The sequence below is a fragment of the Staurois parvus genome, unplaced genomic scaffold (assembly GCF_062004578.1).
Source record: "Staurois parvus isolate SC_StPar_1 unplaced genomic scaffold, SC_StPar_1.0 ptg000089l, whole genome shotgun sequence".
Classification (NCBI taxonomy): domain Eukaryota; kingdom Metazoa; phylum Chordata; class Amphibia; order Anura; family Ranidae; genus Staurois; species Staurois parvus.
Window position 1 is genome coordinate 1,202,006 of NW_028317885.1, and position 21,553 is coordinate 1,223,558.

Sequence of the window (21,553 nt, forward strand, 5' to 3'; positions counted from 1 at the left end):
AGGTACTTTGAGCATTTTTTTCTTCCAGTTTTTCTGCCAGAGGTTCTGACATTTTTTTTCTGCTCCTAGTGTGCATGGACCCTTAATGTTTGCTATTGGGTTTAATATCACTTTAAGGATATTTTGATGCTCTGTTAAGTCTTTTCTGTTCCTTTAATTTAAAGTTATTACTTTCTTTTTATTCTAGCTGTCATATTTAGTACATCTCTACAGTGGGATCTTCAGAGATAAGATGCTCCCACTTCCCTGCAGATGAATCAGGTAATTTTTTAATCATTTTTAGTGTCATGATGCTAAATTAATTCATGTGGTTATTCAGTGTTTTTATGTTGCTTTGTCTATTTGTTTTGCAGCTTTGGCTTGTTACACAGTCTGAACTGGTGCTTACAGCCAACTTCAAACCGTAGGCCTTTTTCACACGGGATGTAAAAAAATGCTGCGTAGAGATGTGTGCAGGGTCTAGTTCTGCACGCATTTGTATGCAACATAATTAAAATGAATTGGGCGAAAAAATAAAATGGAGCAGGGAAGTGTTTGTTGCCATACAGATTCTTTGTTTTTACTGCATGGATGCATTTAAACGTGACGGTCATAAATGCATTTAACAGCAATGGATATAAACGCATGTAAACTAAATGCATTTTTCTGCCAGCAGCCTGTGCGCCCTTCCACAAACCGGGTGAACAAGGCCTTAAAGTGTTACTAAACCCACAACTGTAAAATCAGTCTGTATATGCAGTAAAGCATGCTTGTTATACTCACTGTGGAATCTAAGGGGTTAATCCACTGCATTGTGTAAAAAGGCCGTTCGATCCTTACTTCTCTGTTCCTCCCTTTTTTCAAGTGAGCACCTCTTATCTCCTGATAAGACAGACTGAACATTTGCACATGCTCAGTTTGGTGTGTATTGCTAGAGAGGTTTTTTTTTTTTTCTTGGGAGAGTGCATGTGATCAGCACAGGGCCAATCAGCACTGGTCACGCAGAGGTCAGGGGTTTTGCATCCTCCTAAAGCAGAAAGAAAACTCCTACAAGCTGTAGCTAGTGCTGGGCTGGACACTGATAGCTTTAACTTCTGATGACAAAAGGTATGTAGCAGTTTATATTTACTAAAAAAATTGCACTTCCATGTTCAGTGTACTGTGGGAGACCAGATATAGTGGATGCAGGGTCCTGGGTTTAGTAACACTTTATTCAGTCTGCACGCCAGCAGAGCATGCTGCTCATCTGGACTAATGGCTGTTTGTACCTTTTGCCAAGTTAACTGCTTTCCGACCGCTCGAAAGCAGATATACTGCTACAGGGCGGCAGGGGTGTGCAAAATCATGTATATTTGGCTGCATTTCTGGGTAGGGGGTACGCGCGCGCCATTTGCAGCCGCGGCTGTCAATCGCTGGGTCCTGGCCGGTGATTACTTGCCGACACCCGGTGATTGCCAAGCATCTCCGACAGGGAGGAGAACTGTTTGTAAACAAAACAGTTCTCCTCCCTGTCAGCTCTTGCACACTGCTTTAAATAGCTGTGCACAGCAGTGTGATTACAATGAAGCACAAACACAGGGCCCAATAGCAAAACACACCCAGCACACAGTTAACCCTTTGATCACCCCTCATGTTAACCCCTTCCTGCCCAGTGCTTTTAGTACAGTGTCAGTGCTTTGTTTTAGTATTGATCACTGTATTGGTGTCAATGGGGATGTAAGTGACACCAAGTCAGTTCCCCCCAGTGTCAGAATGTCCGCCGCAGTCCTGCTATAAGTCGCTGATCGCCGCCATTACTAGTAAAAATAAAAAATAAAATTCCAGTATATATACCGCCATTTGTAAACGCTATAACTTTCACATAAACCAATTAATTTATGCGTTTTGGGATTTTGTTTTAGCAACGACATGTAGCAGAATACATTTTGGCCTATATTTATGACGAAATTTGATTTTTTTTAAACATTTTTTAGTGGGCAGGTTTAATAGCAAAAGGTCAGAAATTTTTTTATTTTTTTTTTTCAAAATTGTTGGTCTTCTTTTTTTTTTTTTTTTTTATAGTGCAAAAATTAAAAAAAACGCACAGGCAAACAAATACCACTGAAAGAAAGCTCAATTCGTGAAAAAAAAAGGACGTAAATTGCTTTTGGGTGCAGCATTGCATGACCTGGGGTAAATGTTCAGGAGGGCAAGTGGTAAAAGTGGTAGTAAACTTTATTTAAAAAAACAAAACAGACATGGGCTCTGGGTGGTTTAAGCCATAATGTGCTAGTATGCATCACATACTTGCACATTATGGCATCTTAAAACAAAGCCCTCCAGTGGTGCACTGTCACTGCTGACAGGGCTTCCATCTTCATCTGGTCTTCCTTCCAGGTTCGCGTCAGCTTGAATGGCCGAGCTGCGATAACGCCATGACCATGGCATGGAGCTCTGAAGGGATGGCGTGAGTATTCCGTGTGAATATCTCCTAAACCCCGCATCCAGCCTGCAACAAACTACATTGCCTGTCTTAACAGTTCTGTTGCAATCTTTTTATTGAATTTGAAATAACAAAACAGTACAAAAGCACCGAAACAGTAATCAAAATAAGGCGTTTACAGAAGTAAGTCTTATACATAGGTGACTAGAATGCTATTACCTCAAAGTGAGGGATTCAAGGGACAACGAGAAGAGGAGGCAATAACACTACAATCAATTCAAGTACAACATCCTCTCTTCTACCTGGGGGGTGTAATACCCACATGACCTAGCCTATATTCTTAAAGCCTGAGTAGAGGTCTGTAATACAGACCAAAAAATAGAAAAATTTCACAGAGGAAAGTCGAGAGAGAAGAAGCTGAGAAGGAAGAATAGGAAAAAGAAAGGGAGAGTAGTAAAGGAGTTATACACCCATCCGCCCTGCCATCAACTCGATGATGAGCTTAAGTGCCTGGTACCTGCAGGTAGGATAGTCAGGGATTCCATATTTTTTCAAAGAGAGCTTGTTTTTCCCATAGAACACTTGACTAGTTTCTCATGTAGTATGATCCCGGTTAGCTTCTGTTTCATTAAGGCCAAATCAATCACAGGGCTTTTCCAAGTAGCAGCAATGGTTATCTTGGCAGCTAGGAACATGAAATATATATAAAGGTCTGTGCGGGTCCCAGGACATTGTCCATTGAGTAACACAGTCCGAGCGGCTTTGGGAATATTAACCATAGTTACTGAGTAGATTAATGAGTAAACCCATATCCAAAATTGTCGAACCTTGGGGCAAGACCACCATATGTGTATAGCCAAGCCTATCTGGCCACATCCCCTAAAGGATGAGGGAGATGAACCTGGGTATATATTTAAGTCACCGCGTACCGACGCGTTGCGTCACGATAATCACGTGACTTCTTCAGGGTGTATCATATACCCTGAAGAAGTCACGTGATTATCGTGACGCAACGCGTCGGTACGCGGTGACAGGACTTCCGGTACGCGGTGACGTCATTTCCGGCGTGGGGGCCATCTTTATACACCCGGAACCATGCACATACACCCATAATATGGGGAAATGCCTGATGTTACTGTGAGACATGTGAGTAGGATTTTTTTATTTTATCGGATTAATAAATACTGATTTACACTATGGAGGATCTTTTATCTGTTTTATCATGATCCTGTGTGGGTGAACTACTGAGACAAGTACCAGGGGTGGAGTACTCAGGAGGATAAAGGCCTGTGGATTTCCAGGAGGATTCATCTTGTGGTAACGAGATTGTTCCTGGGAAAGATTTACTTACCCAAAAGCGAGCTGGCCTTTGTGGTCACTATTGGGAGGTGAGGGGCCACTTTAGAAGCTTTTTGGATTCACGAGTTGTGGGCACTGGATTCACTATATTTGCACACGAGCCATTGCTGTGGAGCACGGATTTATATTTACTTTGCTGGGACATTTTTGCAGTGGATATATGTTAAATGTGTGTGTGTGTGTGTATATATGTGTGTGTGTGTGTATATATATATATATATATATATATATATAGTTTGTATTATTTCACAGAGTGTTTTATACACATGCATGAATATGTTATTCACCTAATATGAGCTTAAGGTTGGGGTGGAAATTATTTCTGATTATATGTGTGAGCACTAATTAGTAATACACCAGTTTTTTATCATATTTAATTAGTTTGATTGTATATTGATTTAGTATTTATTCAGCGCTGCACCATTAATTATTTTGTTCCCTTATGATCTATACATTGTCCAATAGGATAAAGGCCCTTATTTGTTCACCAGTGGAACTGAGCTGGTATCATACCTGGCAGAAATAATGGGTTGTTAAAGAGAGGAGCCACAGGTGTGTGTGTGTGGGGGGAACGAAGAGACCAATGCCTGCATGTCAAGTTCCATAAAGCTATTGAATGGGAAAGCGTAGGACACATAATGGCCCTTTCGATATATGGAGCCACAGGGCCATGTCTGTTGGCACAGGGGAACAAGCTTGGGCTTCTATAGATACCAAATCTAGTTGATAGGGTGTATGGTGAAATTGGCTGATCTGTGTGCGTTGAACCGCAATATAGTATTTCCAAAAATTTGGTACCCCTAGTCCTCCCATATCGCTAGGAGCATACATAGTGTTTTGAGCTAACCTGCTACTCTTCGCTCCCCAAATAAAATGGAAAATGTTTGATTGGAACTGGCTCAAGGCCTCCACTGGTACTGAAATTGGTAGGGTCCTGAAATAATACAATATCCTTGGCAAAACCGTCATTTTCACGGATGTGATTCTATCCAAGACAAGGTTGCATCCGACCAGGTCCTCGCATCCTCCAACAATTTATGAAAAAGTCTGTCTTAACAGTTCACGTTAAAATACGGGGTTTAGTTTGCGCACATTTGCAAATATATGTGTAAGGTGCAGAGGCCACTTCACGGCACCCCAGTTTATCTGCTGTCTTAACTCTATAATTTTTGAGAGTCTCCAAAATTGGAGCACATATATAACAATGGATCCAACTTTGGAGACTCTCAAAATTTATAGAGTTAGGACTGCAGATATACTGGGATGCCGCAGAGTGGCCTCTGCAGCTTACGCATATAAAGTGGGTATAGAAAAGAATCACCCCCCCCTTTTAAAATAATCATATTTTTTTGCTTTGCAGCCTCTTTTTGTTTTATCCAGCTGTATTTGCTTAGTGCAATTCATAATGTGAAAGTGATAACACTAACATGTCAGAAAAAATATTAAAAGACTTCAAAAACAGAATCACTGAGTTGGAAAAAGTGTCACCCTCTTGTGTCAGTATTTTGTTGAACTACCTTTTGCTTCAATTACTGCCTTTAGTGTGTTGGGATATGTCTCTAACAACATTGCACATCTAGACTTTGCAATATTTGCCCACTCTTCTTTGCAGAACTGTTCAGGTTTAGTTACATTTGATGGTGACCGATTGTGGACTGCAATCTTCAATTCATTCCATAGTTATGATCAGTTGTGAACAGGCACCATAGAGAACAATTGATTTTTTAAGTTTGAGCTTTTTTGGAGCTTTAAGCTACAAAACGCTCAAGTGTGCATGCAGCCTTAGTGTTGAGGCCACAAAATTCACGTTTAGTCCCATCTGACCATAACATCTTTTTCCATGTGACCTTAGAATCCTCAAGGTTCATTTTGGCAAAGCTCAGTGGTGACTGCATGTAGCCTTTTTTGAGGAGTGGCTTTTTTTCTTGCAACCCTCCCATACAAGCCACATTTTCATACAAGCCACATTTGTGGAGAGCTTGTGATCTTGTTGTCACATGCACACAAAGACCACTATTTGTCATAAGTTCCTTCAACTGCCTCAGAGATTATGTAGGCCTCTTGGTAGCCTTTCTGACCAGTTTCCTCCTGGCTCTTTCATCCAGTTTGGAGTGATGTCCTGATCCAGGGATGGTCTTTGTTGTACCAAATACCTTCCACTTCTTAATAATAGACTTCACTGTGCTTCTAGGCATTGAGAAAGCCTTTGAAATCTTTTTTGTATCCATCTCCTGACTTTTGCCTGTCCGCACCTTTTTATACCGGAGATCTTTTGACATTGCCTTGCCACCCATAGGTGATTGTTTCAGTTGCACTACCAGGGACTGAAATGCTCCAGGAAAGCTTTTTTATGCTGAGCTAATGAAAATTACCACAGTTGAAAGTCAAATAGCTTTGTGCGCCATTGAGAAGGTGATTAGCTACACCTTTATTGAGTTTACAAGTCATATTTAGGAGGGGAGTGATCTTATTTCCAACTTAATGTTTCTGTTTTTTTTTTTCTGACATGTTGGTGTTATATCTTTCAGTTGGATGTTATAAGCTGCGCTGAGTAAATACAGCTGGATAAAACAAAATATGTGTCTGTCTTCATTTCAGACTGCACAGCAACTAAATGTGGCTATTTTAAGGGGGGGGTCCTTTTCTATACCCTCTGTGTGTGCACCCTATTGTGCGCCTGCTGGTGTGAACGGGCAATAAATGGTACATATTTGTGACCAAAGGTTTCCATCTGTTCTGGACATAGGGAAAGCATTGGGATCTGCAAGTGTAAAGGGCAGTGATTGTGCAATGAAAACTTATATAGGGATACATCCTACAGTTGTCCAGAGATTTTTGCACGTTCAGAAACATGCATGTCAAACAGCTTCAGGAAGAGTATTCTCCCCATAAACAAGACCGTTGTTAAACTACCATGATGTGGCACTTCCCACTAGTTTTTGGGTGCTTGGCCATCTGTTCTGACCCCTACAGAACTCCCTGCAAACACTGGGTCTAAAATTGTGTCCCGAGCTGAACAGCTGACTTCACACTTTGCAGCTGGGTGCACAGTAGTCTACGACCTCATTTACACTAACACAGTGAAACTTGCCTTTTATGTGAATTTAGAAACGTTTTATAAAGTTTTCCAACACGTTCACCAGATTCAGGTAGCTCTTATTGCTGCCACTTGTTGCTAAGGCTGTGACGGATTCTAAAAGAATTACAGGCAGTTTGCAGATGAAAAAACTGGCAGTAATTAAGGCTAACACTGGGTGGGCATACATAGAGATGAGTGCTCAACATGGGGCATTATGTGCTAGGAAGCTGTCATTAATATGGCAGCTTCTCGCACAGGGCTCCTTGGTTGCTATGAAGCTGGCAGCTGCCAACATCATAACGACCGATGACTTGTCCCTGGCCCCATTCAGCTGCTGACTGGGAGACTCCGATTGACAGCTGAAAGTAAACAAAGGAACTGTAAGGGCTCATGTACACGGGGCTTTTGGAAAACTCTACTGAACGATGGAGACTGACTGCTGGAAAATGTAGGTTAAAAAACATCAGTTTAGCCTCGTTTGCATACCACGTTTATGCGCGTTTTTAAAAGATAACCTCGAGACCTTCCGAAATGCCCAGAATGCACTGAAAAATAGTAAATAACTTTTTCAGACATTTTGAGAGAAATAGAGCAGAAGCAGAGAGAGCAGTATGTGTTGAGATGACCTGTCTTTTCTGGTCGTATTCACTATGGATCCCATCATGAACATAATACGGCACGTTCTACCATTTTTTCCTTCACACGAAACCTGGAACTGACTGCGCTGGTGTACTGGGTCCATTTGAATATATGGAAAATGCTTTGCATGCATTTCTGATGATGAAAAAAGGCTCTGGACAGCATCTGGATATGGAACAGTTAAAAAACGCTTCTAAACGCAGTTAACCGTGTTTACATGTGTTTGACGATTAAAACGCTGGTAAAATCTACTGCTGAACTCTAGTTTGGTGCGTTCAAAAAAACAACTGTAAACTCAACTATCTGTAAATGTTGTTGTGTACATGGACACATAGGAAAACATTAGGGAGAGTTCAGGGGCTCCTGAAAAAAACGCTAAATCTGCCACACGCACTGACATTTTTTATGCATTCTACAGTGCTGTGTGAGGCCATTTTTATGGGTGGATACAAAACGCAATAGAAAGTACACATGGAAACAAGTGAGTAAGACATTACACCTCATTAGCTTGGCTTTGTATTGTTCTAAGGGCTTGGTCATACTAGCAGTTGAGGGGTAGTAAAACCCCACAGTTACCACCCCCTATTTGTTCTTCCTTTTAGCTGCAGAGGCAATGGCTGGGGGTGTATCCATGTTGCATCTGCAATGCTTTGCTTTTCAGCCAGGAAGGGATTATACTCCCTGTCCCAACACATGCTGAGTGTGACCCATTCAAAAGAATGGGACTGCTGTGCAAGCCCACCCAAGTGGTTGCAGCACACTAATGCAGCAAACAAGAGGCTAAAGCAGGCGATGAGGTGGCAGTTCGTTGCCTTCTCACCTTCTGTCATGCTCTCTAAAGAATAATCTGAAAGTTAATGACTCTTCAAAGAGCAAAGTAAGCTAGATCGGGCTGATGAAAACCAAAGGCAAACACTCCGTTTGATACTGCAAGCGTAGGACTAAAAGTACTTAATAAGACTGTAAGCTCCAAGGATCAGGCCCTCAAATCCCTCTTGTATTGAACTGTATTGTTGCTGTATTGTCTCCCGTTATATTGTAAAGCGCTGAGCAAACTGTTGGCGCTATATAAATCCTGTATAATAATAATACGAAGGGGAAGCACACTTTAGTGTAGATGTTACATAACCAATATTACATGCTATGCTTTGTGGGGTAAGTTGAAGACAATTGTTTTAATGTTTTACTGGAAATTTTTCATTTTCGGCTGCAGGAAAGAATAAAGAGAAAAAGAGAGAGATGCTTCTTCACAAAACAGAATATGCTTAGTGATTGTATCAGCTGTTCACTGTTGTGAATATCTGTCTGTGGAACCAGTTAGCTTGATAACCACAGTGACACAACTTCAATTTTTATCATTTCTGGTCTGTATAAGATGCTGTTGATGAAATATGTCTAGTGAAAGATTCCATTCTTTTCTCCCTTGAGGTATAACAGTCTTGCTTGCTTAGCAATAAAAAATTATGTATTTTGCAAGGTAGTGCTGAAAGAGAGCAATGGTTGTGGTGCCCAGCAAGTGACTCTTAAGCTGCATGTGGCCTTTGATATTGCTCTCAGCAGGTGGATATTGCTCTCAGTGGATGGTCAATGCTTTGACTACTTCTGCATCACACACTTTCCATATTTATAATTCAAATAAACATTTCCTAATTAAACCATTTCATTCAAGTTTGTTATACTAGTGTGCACAACCTTAGTACTATTTTTTTTTCATGAGCAGGTCTTTATTTATCTAAAACTAATCAGATGATTTGCCTAATTACAGTAAAATAAACTATTAAATGCTGCTATGTGATTTCTATGGATGATTTCAATTACCCAATATACTTTGCTTTGTTAAAGCAGACCAAGCACCATACATCTTTCATGTTCAATGAATGCATGCTAAATAATATGTAAGTATAATACCTAGGGGTATTTGTTATCTCTGTCAATGTCTTTATTTTCCTTTCCATCCTGAAGGTTGGTGCCATCTTTGTTTAAAGTCCATCTCCGATTAAAGAAACAATCCTTGTTGGCAGTGGAGCTGCCTCATGCACTGCAACAGCTAAATGCTTATTTATGTCTAGGGGGCATGAATAATGTTTTTATGATCCTCTGCTCCCCCAGCAGCCAGCGGTCTCCTCTAATCCCCAGCACTCTACTCTACACCCCTGTGCTCCCAATACTCCGCTTTCTTGGCACCTGGTACTCTCTTCTATTCCCCTACATTCCTAGTCTTTCACTCTGCTGGCAGCCAGGGTTCATCTCTATTTTACATATGTTCTCAATCCTCCACTCCAGTGGCAGCCAGCGCTCTGCTCTGCTCCCCTATGTGCCCAGTCCTTGGCTCTGCCAGCCTGCACTCTCCTCCACTCCCCTGTGCTCCCAGTCCTTGGCTCTGCCAGCCTGCACTCTCCTCCACTCCCCTGTGCTCCCAGTCCTTGGCTCTGCCAGCCAGCACTCTCTTCTGCTCCCCTGCGCGCTCCTCCACTCCCCTGTGCTCCCAGTCCTCCTCTCTCCTCTAAGGGGATCAGTCTTACAGTCTGGAAGATCCAGCGGGACTAAATGATGTAACCAAGCCTCCTCAAATATAAAAGTAAAGTGCTGTTTGCAGCCGCCTAGACCCAAACGAGCATTTAACCCATGCAGATAGGGGGAAGCCCACTGCAAAGAAGCATTTTTGTTTTCCCCAACGTTCATTTTTGAGCATCATCCATTGGCAACATCTATTTCCTAGACTGAGATATTGAGCTAACATTTACAATATATATTTGTGTATTTATAAATCCTGGTAACTGTTCACTAGCCCTTATGTTCTGGGCTGTGTGTATACAGGTTGTCTCAGACAGATCACCTCCTACTGCTTCTCACCTTGTGACATGCTGCAAAGTTGTGTTGTTACAGTTTGACCACTGTGGAGAGGAGACTGAAGAAATACTTTCTGCCAGGAGCACACTGGGACCTTTAATCATACTAATCAAATCTAGTCAAAGTCACTTGCTTGGAGTTAAAAGGCTGCTTTTAAAAGAGAAAAAGCATAGATTTTGAACCAGTGCTTCCTCCGTAAGTAGAGATCAGTAATTCACTACAGTCTGTGCCTGCTGCCAATTGGGTTCCTCATGGTAATGTCATCTTAGTACCGTAGTGCAGTGGTTCTCATCCAGTGGGCAATGGGCTACTTACTGCCAGACCGTGACCTTCCCTGGGCCTCCATCCAGCTGCACATCCCTTAACCTCCACTTGTGGCTCCCAGATCCCATAATGCCCTCAACCTCCTATGGTGGCTTACCATGCCCCCCCAGTCTGCTGCAGAGCATCCACTCTCTATAGTGTTCCCAACTTCAAATAATGCCCCCCAACGTCCCACAGTGCTCCACAGCCCACTCCACCAACCTCATCCCCTACAGGGCCACCAAGTTAGCTGAGAGTTCCTGCCTTAGAGCTCCCTGCTACTTGACAGCCAATGGGTAATGTCCAACCCACCCAAAGAAAGACCTTTCACCTTTTCAGTCCACAAGGTAGAAGACTCCTGGACTGGCACATCATGTGACCACGGATTTCGGTAAGTAAAAAGGCCTTTTAGATTTAGTAATTTTTTTTTTTTTTATTTTTTTTTTTTTATATTGCTACATTGATTAGTTAGAAGGGGGTTAGTGTGTGTGTGTGTGGGAGAATCCCTGGCTGCAACACAACTTTATGAAGGAAGCATGGGCTGTTCCTAGTTATATTGTAGATCCCAAGTTGAAAAAGATTAGGGACATCTGTGTCACAGAATGCCAATAAAAGACAGAGTAGAAAGTAATTGTTCTATGAAATACATTGGGTTATTGCTTCATAAAAGGAAAGAGAATGTGTGCCAAGATAATACTAGAAATAAAGAGAGATCAGATGTCTGATGTTCTGAAGACATTTCATAACTGCTGTTCATATTTAAAAAGTATCTGGGGCATTAGTTGACTGCCAAGTGAAATAATTGTGCTGCGATTAGAAGTACAAATGACAGATTTTAACAACTCTTCATAAATTGCAAGGTTTAGGATGCAGACACATGCTAAACAACATGAGAAAAAATATTTGTATGACATTCATGTATGTGTGTTAAAATATACAGTATTTCACCAGTTCACCTTCTTCTCATTTAATGTGTAAAAGAAAACCTGGCAGTTTTTTAAGATTTAATTTAAAAAGTAACTCCACCGTTGTTTGGAAGAAAAAAATTTGTTCTGAGTGATCAGTGTACATTGCGAGGATTTTAACACTTTGTTTCAGAATCCTTCCTTTTTTTTATCCTGAAGATATAGTTGTTTGTCTGTGTCCATGTACAGAGTGAATCTGTATGGGAGTGGTTTTATAATTATCAATCAACTGCTGCACCTGCAGAGCTTTAATGAGGAAATTGTCAGGGTCTGCATCCCTTTTAGATGAGATTTACCTCACCAAAAATTACATTTTTGTTTCAGAGGATGCCAAAAATCTAACTTGTATCTTATGCAGGCCATACATGGGTCGAATTCCAAACAAATTTTCTTTCAAAAGTTAGTGGGCTGATCTTTGTGCGGCTATTGAATTTCAGTGATAGGGCATGTTGGAAATTTTTTTGAAAAAGGAACAAATTTCTAATCAATGATGGGAGAATCGTGCGAGAAATATAATTGAAAAAGAAATGAGCAGGAGCTGTGACCTGGAAAGAAAAGATTCCCAGCCTGAAAATTTATTTTCTGTAGCAGCATGAGGTGAAATTGAAGGCTTGGTTGGTCGAATTTTGAAATCAATGGTGGCACCATCGGAATTAAAAAACATGAAATTTCAGATTTTCTAAAAAAATTTGTTCAGAATTTGACCCATGTATGGCCTACTTTAGTGCAGACTTCTGGGACAATCAGTAAGCCAATCACTCGAGCAGGAAATTACATTTTCAGGGGGCTTTCTGTACACCATCTGTGTACAGAATGCCTCCTGGTAGCCATATTACATTGCTTTGTAAGGAAAATTACAGTTCTGCAGATTGAAGAGGATAGGTAATTTTTAATAACATTCAATTACGATATGATTTGATTCACAATAGTATATGCTATATTATTTTTTTTTTTTTGCTAATTTTTTTTCCCATGAAAGTGGAGTTACTCTTTAAATTAGAACATAACTCCCCCATAGTTCTAGCTCCCAGTTCTCTACTTTAATGCATATGTCAAGGCAAAATTAAAAAAAAAAGGCATATGCAGAACATTTCTGCAACTCCTGCATGTTTTGCTTTTGTTTTATTCACGTAAAGTAGAACTATAGGCAAACCTTTTTTTTAATTTTGGTTATTCTTTAGTTTTTTTTTCCTTCATCTGTGTCCCATTGCAGAGATTTCCCTTCACTTCCTGTCCCATAGTCAAACTGAAGTGACAGGACATCCTTGCAAGTTAAAGGAATTCATTGGGGCCTCCCAGGTCACCAGAACTAGTTTCCCCGTTGGAAGATTTCCCCTCTATTAGTTTTCTGGTGGCAACCCAAAATTCTGGATTTTCTTTTACTTTCGCTTTCAATGATAATGGTAAACAGGACAAATAGAGAGGGAGAATCTCCTTAATTGGGGCACAGACAGCAATAAAAACTGACAGGCACTCTAACCCCTTTCCACTCTATCCAAAACAAAAAAAAAAATTTAGCATTTAGTTATACTTTAAAGGCCCTTCAAGTACAGAAAAATACCTGTTGATTAGCTAGAAATACACTCAGCTAAGTCCTGTTGTGGACTGACAACATGCAGCATTTTTGTAGACTGAGTGGTGTTAGCCCTTCCAGTTGCCTTTTTACTAAATTACTCAACCACTCCCACTCTCAGTTCTCTACAAAGTAAAGGCAAATATTTCAGTAGTCCAAGATAGGAACGCAGGGGGCATTTGAGAGTACAATGATAATGCACTTACGACAGCACTGAATTTCTGACAAGATCAAAAGCGTTTTTTCTGCTCTCCTCAAACTGGTATATGAAAACACTTCCAATGGTATATTTACTAGATCAGGAAGGAGGGAACAAGAAAAGTTATTGTTAATGCTTGCATACACTTTCATAGTCTAAATATAGTTATAAATAATGAATTGGCGGGGGGCGTTCTTCCGTTTCCATCCTGTGCTGGGCTGCTCTTACTTTAAGAAACTCTGCATAGTAAAGACAGGAAACACAAATTAGCCTAACATCTTCCAGTTCCTGAGTAATTCGAAGTCACTTCAGTCAGGGATTACAAGGGCAAGACTTTTACATTTGCACTTTTACCTGGTCTAAAGCAGCCTTGCTCAACTTTTTTTACCCTTGGGGATTCCTTGAAAAAAATTTAGCTCTCAAGGGACTGCCTAAAATATTTTTTCTGATCTACAGTGCATCTTGGTACATTAGTGCTAGTAATGATGTTACTGCATTGGTGCCCAACGGCAACACTGATGGTACATTGGTGTTAAGCAGCAACGATATCAGTACATTGGTGCTCAATGGCAATAATAAAAGTACATTGGTGGCTTGCTCCAGGACTTTTCCAGAGTCTCTGGAACTCCTTACCCCAGTATGTCTGGTCAGCCCCTACCCTGTCCACCTTTAAGTGGTCCTTGAAAGCTCATTTATTCAGGGAAGCCTACCCACCTCCACCTAAAAATCTGTACTTGAGTGCCTTCCATCAGATCATCCCCTGCTGCCATTACCTTTTGTACCACCTCCCTCTCTCTTTTGTAAGCTCCATAAGCAGGGCCCTCCTATTCCTTTTTTATTGAGCTGCGTTGTAATTGTTCTGTCCCCCTTTATATTGTATATTGTTGGCAACACTAACAGTACATTTGTGCTTGGTTACAACACAAACAGCACATTCGTTTTCAGTGGCAACACTAATAGTACATTGGTTCTTGGCAGTAACACTAATAGTACATTGGTTCTTGGCAGTAACACTAATAGTACATTGGTTCTTGGCAGTAACACTAATAGTACATTGGTGCTTGGCAGTAATACTAATAGTACATTGGTTCTTGGCAGTAACACTAATAGTACATTGGTGCTTGGCAGTAACACTAATAGTACATTGGTGCTTGGCGGTAACACTAATAGCATGTTGGTGCTTGGCAGTAACACTAATAGCACATTGGTTCTTGGCAGTAACACTAATAGTACATTGGTTCTTGGCAGTAACACTAATAGTACATTGGTTCTTGGCAGTAACACTAATAGTACATTGGTTCTTGGCAGTAACACTAATAGTACATTGGTGCTTGGCAGTAACACTAATAGTACATTGGTGCTTGGCAGTAACACTAATAGTACGTTGGTTCTTGGCAGTAACACTAATAGTACGTTGGTTCTTGGCAGTAACACTAATAGTACGTTGGTTCTTGGCAGTAACACTAATAGTACGTTGGTTCTTGGCAGTTACACTAATAGTACGTTGGTTCTTGGCAGTAAACTAAAAATGAGTTTAATCTGTTTGCTAATATTTTGGTCATAATCTTGAGGTCAGCGTTAATAAGAGAGATTGGGCGGTAGTTCGTGCAGTCACCATGGTCCTTGCCAGGTTTAGGTATAACATGTACAAATGCATTGTTTTCAAAACGGGGAAGCGGGTATGCCCCGATGAATGTCCTTTGAAAAAGGAGCGAAGATGGGGAGTCAAAACCTCGGAATATTTTTTTATAGTAGTGGCCCAAAAAGCAATCTGGTCATGGCGCTTAGGAGGGATTTAAACTTCTTACAGCTTTAGCCACTTCCGTTTCCAGAAATTCCTGCTCCACGAGCTCCATGTGAGCTGGAGTGATGCGCGGTAGGGAAAGAGTTTGGAAAAATGTATCCATTAGAGAAGTTTGAGGTGGTTCCGGTTGAGAGTAGAGTTTGGAATAAAAATTTAAGAATTCCCGCACCACCAGCTGGGGATTCTGGGATCTATGTCCGTTACTCAAGCGCAATTTCGGTAATGCCGGGGAATAAACACGTGGCGTGCGCTTCCGTGCAAGCAGAGTATGGGGTTTATCTCCAGAGGTTTAAAAACGATTCTTCGACCAACGGATATATTTCGTCATTAAACTACGATTTAAGGTTCGTTCTTGACATGTCTATTTTATGGCTAATGTCAATGTAAGGATTTTTTTTTTGTTCTCTGAGTAGCTCCTTGAGCTCCTCTGCTTGTTGGTGAATAAGCAGTTCCCTTTCCCATTTGGCTCTGGATGCTATTTGAATGAGTTTGCCTAGAATCGTTGCCTTATGTTCTGCCCAATTCGTGGTAAGGGAAGTGTCCTCTGTGATATTCTGGGCAAAATACTGCCGTATCTTAGTTTCCACTTCCGTGTACACTGTGGGATCATTGAGTGAAGAGGTGTTAAGTCGCCACGCTATCGGGCAAGCCTTCGTCCAGAGGTCCGAAATCGTCATCTGGACTAAAGCGTGATCTGACCAGGATGCTGTATTTATTTTAGCCGAGCTGATAAATGGGAGTAATGTGGGTAAAATGAAAAGGCAGTCATTGTGGGAGTACGTTTTGTGAATGTGGGAATAATATCGTGGGATGATTATCTCTCCAGACATCAATGAGGTTGTATGAGTGTAATAGTGTAGTAGACGAAATAAATTATTGCTCTGTTTTGGGGAATGCTTCAATATAGTTTTAAGGCAATTAGATTTATCTAAAATTTGATCTAAAGAAGTATTGCTATCTCCTCCCAAAATTATGTGGCCTGCAGCGTATGTAACCCAACAAGGTCACTCCGAACATAAGAAACTATAGGATCTTTTAGACCATAACAACTCTAGCTCCATTTAGGAACTATTTCTTACCCCTCAGCTACCCGACATGGTAAGCAGAAGGGGGGCGTAATCTGAACAACCATAGGTATCACCCTTGGTGATGACTCTACCTATAAAGGAAGGCAATTTGTGGCTGTCCCTTCCCCAGTATTCATGTAGATAACCGGGCCTTCTTGGAAGCTGATCTTGTTGGCTGTGACCATAACAGGGAGACCGGTCTGGGTGAAGAAGTAGACACTCTGGCAGAGGGAGAGTTCTGTGAGATCAGTCCCACTCCCATAAGGATTCCCTCTCCCTCTTGGAAGCTTGATAATGTGTGTCTTTCCTCTAAAAGTGAAGGAGAGCCGGAAGGGAAAGGACCAACGATATTTGATTTGGTGATTCATTAACTGCGTCAGTAGTGGTTTCACCGAATGTCTCTTTTGAATGGTCAATGTAGAGATGTCGTTGAAAATTTGAATTTGGTGACCCTGGAGGATAAAATCCTGTCTTGTTCTAGCTGTCATCATTATTCTTTCTTTGATCCTGAAAAAATGCAGCTTGACTATAATGTCCCGGGGTAGTCCATCGGATCTAGGGGCTGTTAAGCGTTCTAATTCTAGCTGGTTTTGCGTATTGTCTGGGAGTAAGTCCTGCATCAGAACATGTATAGCCGACTCCAAATCTACCACTGACTCAGGAAGGCCTCTGATTCTGAAGTTATAACATCGTGATCTATTCTCGAGGTCTTCAGTCTTGGCTTGAGCCTGGTCCAGTTGGTATTGTAAAGTCACTATCAGGTTGGAATTTTATTTAACCCTTTTGACCGTGCCATCCAATTTGGATTCAGTAGACTCCAGTCTTTCCCCTATGCACCGAAAGTCACTTTTGATATCGGTGGTAATGATGGCGCAAGCTTTGGATAAGTCCTGCTGCAATAATGTGGAGAATCTGGCTATAAGCACTGCATCTCCTGAATATGGAGTCGGTAGTGCCGGGGCTGCAATTCAGTAGAGCTATTCTGACTCGGGATTATATCAGCTAGTTCTGCCATATTTGTACCCATAGAGGATGCTGGGGAGGCCGCACTATCAATGTCTCCCCTAGGCGATAGAGGGCATGGGGAGAATTGTTGTCCTCCACCCTACAGCGACTGCTGTGGTTGCGGATCTTCCTGGGATTGAAGAGAAAGGATCCCCCAGTATTTCAGCTGGAGAAGCTGGTGGAGATGAGAGCCTCTGCCGGCGGGATGGCTGTCCGCCGTGTGGTGTCCCTTTCTGTATCGGCGCAATCTTGGCTGAAGGGGTCCGCTGTGGGAGAGGAGACTGGCGGTCAGATCGGGGCTGCTGTGAAGTCTGAACTGACTTCTTTTTTGCTGCACCTGCCATCCGACGGTGTATTGTGGGCTCTGCCAGCCAGAGGTACCGATGCTAAGACCTCTCCTCCGTCCCCTTCAGCTTTATTGAGCTCCGATGGCTGAGGACATGCGTAGCGCGGTCAGTGCATGTCCTGTTCCGTGCACAGCCATCCAGAGCAGTGAAGCACCCCCGCCCCCTAGTAAAACACTCCCAGCTCACAGCTAACCCTTTGATCGCCCTCATGTTAACCCCTTCCTGCCCAGTGCCATTAATACAGTGTCAGTGCTTTTTTTTTTTTTTTTTAGCACTGATCACTGTATTAGTGTCACTGGGGATGTCAGTGACACCAAGTCAGTTCCCCCCAGTGTCAGAATGCTCACTGCAGTCCTGCTATAAGTCGCTGATCGCCGCCATTATTAGTAAAAAAAAATTTAAAAAATTCCAGTATCTATATCACCATTTGTAAATGCTATGACTTTCACGTAAACCAATTCATTTACACGGATTGGGATTTTTTTTTTAGCAAAGACATAGCAGAATACATTTTGGCCTAAAGTTATGATGAAATTTGATTTTTAAAATTTTTTTTACTGGGCATGTTTAACCGCTTCTGTGCCTCCCTATAGTAGAAATACTGCTACAGGGTGGCACGGGTGCGCAAAATCACGCGTATATATACGTGATTTGCGCTCCCGCGGTTTCTGCACCCCTCCCAGATAGCGTCAGATTGCCCGTCAGTACACCAGTAATCACATTTAACCCCTTGATTGCCAGGAACATGCTCACATACACAATAAACCTCTATTGCTAGTATAGTGTCTGAACGGATCAATATCTTTGATCAGATCAGCACTATACCAGTGGTCACATTAGTATAGTGTCTCCAACAATGCAGCATTAGCGGGATCAGCCCCGGCACCTGCCAGAACCTGCGTTTAGCCCCTATGTTTACCCCCTCTTCTCTCCCAGCAAGTGCAGTGTTAGTAGGTCACTGTCACTTGATACATTGCACACAAAACCGCAGTGTTCGCAGAATCAGGCCTGATCTCTGTTAGCACTTCTCTGTCATTTTTTTTGTAGCAGTCCCTGACAGCCAGGTGCTCTTTTTCTCGTGAGTCGCACTAAGTACCTATAAATTTAGTGACCAAAATGTCAATGGAAAGGTACTCTAGTGAAGTGGCCTACAGGATTCTGAGCATGTCGGATAAGAACGAAGGGGAAGACTCACTGACACAATCCGCCTCAGAATACAAACCTGTAGACAGCAGCGGCACCCTGACAGCTCAGACGATGGAGAAGAGGTCCCTGCTAAGATCAGGTATACTTGACCCCATTCCCAGGTTGCTGAGATGTTACAATCGCATGATGACTCTCATGCAGCAGAGTGCCAGTACTAGTGCCACTCTACCTTTTGGTGAACTGGTGAGCACCAGTGGCCTAATACATCCTGGTCTTTCACATACCAGCACTGCAGTATGCCAGGATAGCACCAAACCCCCCCAAATGACCCCTTTTTGGAAAGTAAACACCCCAACAAATTTGTTAAGAAGAATGGTGAGTATTTTGCAGATCTGATTTTGTTACCACAAGTTTTTGGAAAATAAAGAAAGAGAACAAAAACATATTTTTTCTTTTTTTTTATATTTCAAAACCTTGTGAGAAAAATGAGATCTGCAAAATACTCACCATGTCTCTTTTTTTAAATTCCTTGGGGTCTTCCTAAATTCCTTTTAAATTCCAAAAAGTGGTCATTTGGGGGGTTTTGGTGCTATCCTGGCATTTCAGGGCCTCTGAAACTGTGATAGGTAGTGAGGAAGTGAAATGAGGAAGTTACGCACCGTCAAGCTTTCAAAGTGGTCATTGGATTTCAGGCTCCTGTATGTGGCTAGGCTCCCAAAAAGTCTCACACATGTGGTATCCCCATACTCGGTAGAAGTAGCAGAATGTATTTTGGGGTGTATTTCCACATATACCCTTGTCTTTGTGAGCAATATATCACTTGAGTGACAATTTTGTGTAAAAAAAAAAAAAAAGTAATGAAATTTGAGCTTTTTGGATATTTTTTATGACCGAAAAGAGTGTTGTTTTTTTTTTTGTTTTTTTTTTTTTTTTTAAATTTTCGATCTTTTTTTGTTTATAGTGCGAAAAATAAAAAGCACACAGGTGATCAAATACCACCATAAGAAAGCTCTATTTGTGCGAAAAAAAGGATATAAATTTCATTTATGTACTGTATTGCATGACTGTGCAATTCTTAGTTAAACTAGTGCAGCGCTGTATAGCAAAAAATGGAGTAAATTGTAGTATCTATACCATAGTTTGTAGACGCTATAACTTTCACACAAACCAATCAATATACACTTATTGGGATTTTTTTTACCAAAGACATGTAGCAGAATACATTTTGGCCTAAATTTGTGACTAACCTTGAGTTTACTATATATTTTTTGTCTTTTTTATGTTTATAGCGTTAAAAAAAAAAGCGCACAGGTGATCAAATACCACCAAAAGAAATCTCTATTTGTGTGAAATAAAGTATGTAAATTTTGTTTGGGTACAGCATTGCACGACCGCGCAATTATCAGCTGAAATAGTGCAGTGTCGAATAGCAAAAAAAGGCCTGGTCATTAAGGGGGGTAAATCCTCAGGAGGGCAAGTGGTTAAGTGAAATCAGCAATAAACTGTGTACCATACACTGTTTGGTGTTCAGCATGTGGATTCCTTTATTTTTTTTATATTTTCTTCCACATTAACCTGACCAAGCCTTCCAGCAAAAGTCACAATGGCAAGGTCTTTGATGAAAATGCAGTATACTTTTAGATGCTTTTGAGTTGCTTTTGACTTGCATGAGTTTCTTTAGTTTGCTTTAAAACATTGGGGTTTGTTTACTAAAACTGGAGGATGCAAAATCTGGTGCAGCTCTGCATAGAAACCAATTGGCTTGCAGTTTTTGGGGTTTTATGTTGTCTATGGTTAAAGTGGTTCTAAAGGCTTTTTTACCTTCATGCATTCAATATATGAAGGTAAAAAAACCTTCAGTGTGCTGCTCCCTACATAGGCCCCCCCCAATACGATTGCACAGAGCAGGTAAGTATGACATGTTTGTTATTAAAAAAAAAAAAAAAAGCTTGATAACCGCTTTAATTGATCAAGCTGAAGTTAAAAGCTGATTGGCTACCATTCACAGATCCTATGAGGATGTATGACCCCTGACCCCCTGTCTGGACAGTGCTGATTTGCTGATTGCCCCTGTGCTGATCACATGCACCCTTAAAAGAAAAAACAAAACAAAAACTCTAGCAATACACACCAAACTGAGCATGTGCAGAGTGCCTCCTAGGCCTCCACAGCAAGTATAACAAACATGCTTTACTGCATACACAGATTGACTTTACTGTTGTGGGTTTAGTAGCACTTTAAACGTGGGGAGGTGCATTTATACATGTTTGTGCATTAACACATTCTAATGGCCAGAATAAATTAACATTCTGGCCAACAGAATGCATTAATGCCAGATGTGTGAATGTGCATGCAAAATGCGTCCTTTTTACCGCATTTTTCCTGCTGCTAAACTCCTCTAGGAGAAGAGGCATTGGAGAGAGTACAGTGTTCATGCAGCCTAAAGCATCTGGGGTGCATGTCTGCTTACATCTGCCTGTTCATAAACTAATATTCAGCTTCCTTTCAGATCTGCCTGAAAAACAGACAGGCGCATCTGATTTGAATGGCTGCCAGACAGAGGCTTAACAATGCCAAGGGTCCTTTAGCAGTTGCACCAACGTTTTTTTTTTCCAAGCCTATAAGTATAATGAATAGGCGGCAGCTGTTGTAAGTAGCCCTGGCAATGTTCTTGCTTGTCCCATCTCCTGTCACTTTTAGAATATATTATTTATGTAGTACTGGTCCTATAGTGTGTCAAGGTTTATTTGTACGGCTTGGCCTGATGACCATCTTGTAATCTATTTAAACTGCTCTTTATTTTTTCATGTGCTACA

At 41.3% G+C, this 21,553-nt stretch overlaps 1 protein-coding gene across 1 annotated transcript in view; it reads left to right on the plus strand.

The window, feature by feature from the left end:
* The window catches only part of ATP8B4 (ATPase phospholipid transporting 8B4 (putative)), a 393,898-nt gene that overhangs the window by 17,014 nt on the left and 355,331 nt on the right, over nt 1-21,553 (plus strand). Inside the window, exon 2 of the mRNA XM_089670310.1 lies at nt 188-261. The gene's annotated coding sequence lies outside the window, so the exon portion shown is untranslated. The remainder of the gene's footprint in view (nt 1-187; nt 262-21,553) is intronic.